Source organism: Rhyacophila brunnea, unplaced genomic scaffold, assembly GCF_057557595.1.
Source record: "Rhyacophila brunnea isolate RB1 unplaced genomic scaffold, BYU_Rbru_1.0 scaffold_32, whole genome shotgun sequence".
Classification (NCBI taxonomy): Eukaryota; Metazoa; Arthropoda; class Insecta; order Trichoptera; family Rhyacophilidae; genus Rhyacophila; species Rhyacophila brunnea.
The window spans coordinates 2,707,554-2,712,939 of record NW_028232985.1 but is presented as its reverse complement, the minus strand read 5'-3'; positions in this window follow the sequence as shown (position 1 = coordinate 2,712,939).

The window sequence follows — 5,386 nt, the reverse complement described above, 5'->3', positions numbered from 1 at the left end:
AATATTCCTACACAAATTTATTTTTAGTCATTTAAGTAGTAAATCGTTTTACCTGAGTATTTTAAAGTCCATATTATGCAACTTAAAGCTATAGCAGGTATTAACTACACCTTTAAAATAATAGAGCGCAGCTCGCGCTGGAATTTTTATTCCTAAAAATATACAACAGGGCCCGAAACTAAAATTTATAAAATATTAAATTTTCTATACTTTGACTCTTAGTTATACTCAAAATTAAATTTACATCTATTTAAGAAGCTATCACTTTTTTAGTGCATCTTTAGAAATTCCGATTTATTCTTCATTTAAATTTATAATTTTGGATGTGATATCAAATATCGGAAAAAATCCATTGTGTGCTACAATTATAAGGTATTATAAAATAAATATCAAAGATTTTACGATTTTTAATAGTTATAAAGAAAGTTTAAATTAAAGAACGTATAACAAACTGTTTTGGCTTTAAGCACTATTTATTATATTTTAAATCTTCTGATATGGGTACTTTTGATAATATGAATAGGTTTTAATATTTAAAAAGATTAAATTTATACTTAAAATATAATAAAACTAACTTATAGTTTTTTGCAATACTTTATATAATTCTGTTCATTTGATTACCCAAATCAAAATATGAAACTATTTTTCAAAAAAATTTGACTGGATAAAATTCAAATTGCATCTGAAAATCGCAAAAAGAAGCCTAAAGTTAGCCTGTTAAGAAACGATTATAATAAAAAAAATTAAGATACAAATATATACTGTAAAAAAGAAAAATATCGACAAAATATATATAGTTATATTTTTGGCGCATAAAAAAATTCACTGCGTGGATTTACTTTCTAGAATTGAAACACATTTCTACTTGGGAATGATTCCTAATTTTTTAAAATTTATTTGCCTCAATTTTATTATGCGGCGTTTTCATTTATTGTAAGATTTAAAATATTTGTGTTTTTTTCAAATATTGCCTTAGAATAATTGCTTATGTGCATTGTCTATATATATACTTTATTTATGTTTTCTTCTGCTGTAATATTAATAATATGCTCTCAATCTTTATATTTCTATTCAAATATACTTTCCAGTTTTGATACAATACCAATCTCTTTAATAAATTGTATTGCGATTCGTTCACACGTTTATACAATTAAAAACCTGTGCATTTATAACAACTATGTACACATCTTCTGGTGAATTTAACTTTATGGTTTTTAGAATTCACGGAAATATAATTAACACAGGTATGGGCTTTTTTAAAAACCTACTGTATCAAAAAATTGTAAATATATGTTTACCAAATCTAAACTTAAAACTAATGTCAATAAAGCAATTAAATTTTTCAAATGCATTAAGATGAAAAGAAAACATGGCCAATTCTGCTACTAACAACGAAAATTGCATTGATGTTGCAATATTAATAGAAGGAAAGGATAGATATAAATATCTTTGAATATTAGAAGACACCAAATCAAGAAAGATTACCGAAACAATCGTAAAAATAAGAAATTAAACGTTGTAACAGGTCGAAACCACATTCAAAACTGAACTTATCGGTAAAAACTTAATTAAGGCAATATATGAACATGATTTTTGTTTAAAATTATCAATACACAGGGTTATTAAAGGAAGAGTCAGAAGATTTTCAAAATATAGACCATTACATCACGCTAAAATCGATTGAAAATATAATATATATGCAATCATCTAATAAAGAACGACTTTACCTCAAAATAAATAGACTAAGGTGCGGTCTTGAAAACATATAATTTAAATCTCAAATAATACTATTTAGCTACTAAAATCACTTAAATAAGAAAAAACACATCACCTAGGAAAGAAGATTTTTAGAATTTATGAAAAAACCACGCGACGCACAGGGTCTTAATAAATTTTTTCTAGATGGCAAAATACGGAATATAAAACTAGATCTTTCAGAGCTCTAAATAAAGCAAAAAGAGTGTTTATTGTGTAAAATAAAAACAAAAACATTTCATTAAATACTCTTTAATGCGCATAATAAATCAATGCTAGAAATAAAAGGATTATCAAAGTGGATACAGGAAGAACATATAGGATCTTTAGAAGAAGCTAGGTTCTAATTCATTTTGGATGCTAAAATTTTCTTTATTGAAAGAGGAAGATACCCGCACAGTAACGAATTTTTAAAGACTGTCATTCAAAAGGCAAGCAGATAAAAAAAACGCTTGGCTATGACTATACAAGAAGACATTTTGAAATAGTACTGTATCTTCACTTTATGCTAGCAAGAAAATATAATTTCAAAAAAATCCGTAGGCACACAGTACAAGAAATAATGGAAAATGAATTCGCGGAGATAAAATTAGATGCAAGAATTCATACTGATATAAAATTATCAAACGAAAGACCTGATATATTTATATATATAAAAAAGAAGAAATGTATCACATACATGGAAATCGGTGTGACTAGATATAAAAAATAAACATAGTTGAAAATGAAAAATTGTGAAAGTATGATCTGCTAGCATACGAGCTGTTATTTATATACAAGGGCAAAACAAAGATTATTACATATGTTACAACTTGGAATGGTGGGTAAACAATATCATAGAATTGATCTGAAAGAACTCAGATTAACTAACCGATTGAGGCATATACACGTATCTTAGGATTGAAAATCTTCTTGAATTAATTAGTCTTAAACGAAGATGAATTATTAAAGAAGACTTTAGAGCGGATAAGATAACCGTGTGTATTAATATGCAATGTGCACGAGAGATCAAGCAAATTGTGCTTGTAAAAAAAAACTTAAATCATAAGTAATGAATGGAGTCTTAAAATAAATAAATACTTTAGGAATATGTGAAGGTATAAATAACATCAAAAATAGATAATTTGAATAACATGTAATTAAAAGTAAAACAAAAAATGCAAGTGATATATCATTCAGCTGTATAAAATAATAATTTTCGTAAATTTTGGTTTATAATATATAATTGATTCGGAAAGCCATTTTGCATATTTGTTCTCAAAGAATTCATTCTAAGGCATTATATTTGTAATTCGAAGCAAATGAAGGCTTTGATATAACGAAATTGTAAATCCACATTTTTAATATAAATAGCATTTTATTTTCCACTTTTTTCTCGAGTGCGCTGCTTTTAAACTTTTCACGAACATTTAATATATTATAAGATTAAATTTTTAAATTCAAACTTAATTATTGTATTAACTGACATTATAATTTAGAAATTAAAATTTGAAATTTAAATGTGATTAATTTACTCATTGATACAGTAAAAATGTGACATATGTGATTTTTTATTAGATTTTTTGGCCATTATATAATCTTTTGATATCATTTTCTGCAAGATACATTCTTTATAAAATATATTCATTTTTTATTTGTATATAAATATTTAATTTGTCTAGTCAGCATGAAAAACTTCTTACTAATTTAATCAAATCTTAACATATATTATATTCTAGTTGCATTTTAACAGAACATGTTTATATTTATAGTACTTATAATATATTTAATCTTTACTCTTGATTTATAATTTGTTTTATTTATGTTAGATGCATACGACACATTGCTTGTATTATATTGCCAATCGAATAGGTTATTGAACCATTTGTTCTATTAGTTTTAAATACTAATATTTTTTTTTTACGATATGTCTACATTCTTCTGTTCTTGTTTTAAGTATCTGCATTAATTTTTTAAAAATCTCAGTGAGATAAATTAATAAATTTATGTGTTTTAGTGTAACAATTTTTCGTGATTATTTAATCATTTCATCAAATGTTTATATACTGGAATTTCAGTATATTATTTGTTGTGGTATTGCAAAAGGTGTGCAAAAAATTGTATATACCTCAAAAGAAGTCCAAATAATTAGAATATATTCCCAAACCATGTATAAAAATTACAATTTAAGAATTTCATAATATCCGCTCATAACTCATAGCCATTTCAATGTATATATAAATAACTTTATTTTTTCTTTACATATAACGTACAATGGGGTAGTTAAAAATACCATAACATGTATATTAAGAAAAATGGATATGCAAACTGAAGCATACACAGAAAGATAAGATTTCGCAATAATCTTGGACTAATAAATCTTGAGGGAAGAAAATCTATTGAAGAAGATTGTAAATATGATGAAATGGAAAGAAGTATCATCCAAACCCGTTCTATAGAGTAATATAAAGTTTTTCTTAGACAACTAAGAAAAGCTAAAAGCAAATTAAGTCATAAATATAAATTTTGTTTCTTTAACCCTCAAGCATCATCACATATAAAATATAAATACAATGCAATATACTAAAAATTCCTGTATAAGGAAGGATCTGAAATTAATTTGTTTCTTGATGGCCGAAATTAAAGGCTACTCAAGTATTTCGAGGCATATAATTATTTCTTAAAATAGTAAAAGTATTTATTAGTGATCGCTTTGTAGAGAGAAGGTTTGTTTTCAATCCATTTTAGCAAACATAATATTTTTTTACTTTGAAGTATTGACGTTGAGAAATCATAAGTAAAAGTTGGAATAGAAAAACTTGATTCTTTTTACTTGCCTTACTTAGAGATAAACCGAAAAATAAAAAAATAGACACTTTGTTATTGAAGATATCCGCATATAAGTATAAAAATTCTTTTCACTGAAATTAAATACAGCATAAAAAATTCCATCGTTCCTGCAATGCAATAATAAAAATTTTATCATTGCAATAATATTGATTGTGTTGTATTTGAAACGATGAAATGTTAACTGTAATTTCAAAAGATATAAAAAGTAAATTTTATTTCTCGTTAATATAGAGATGATCTTTTATGATTTCTTTCCCCATAAGCTCATGGGCTCTTTTAATAGAGAAGAGATCGAAAAAACTAACAGCAAAGCTTTTCAACGCTGTGATTAGTTGCTACACTGATATAAAATTCATAGCAAAACCAGATTTTAAAAAACGTATCAATAAAATAGGTCTTAAAATTCGTCTTTATTACCTGTAATTTTTAGCCATCATGCTTCTACAAGATAGATTTTATTTTTAAAAAAGATAATTAACTTCAAAAAAATCAAATTTTTGATAAAAATTACTTACTAAATTTCTAGTTCTATTCTACTGTATTGCTATATAAACTTCTAATTAATATATACATTATAATTAGAATCAGAAAAACTATATTTATTTTTTTATAAACCTTTGAAACTTATGTGGCAATTGCTTTACATATTTTTAAAAAATAGTACAGTTAAAAAATATAAAGTAGTGTTTGAAAGTTATCTTCTATGCATTATTTGGCTTGTGAAGCGAATGTCAATTAATATAATATAATATGTAAGGTGCAAGAATTTAATATTATCTTTAGATCAATTCTTGCTAATATC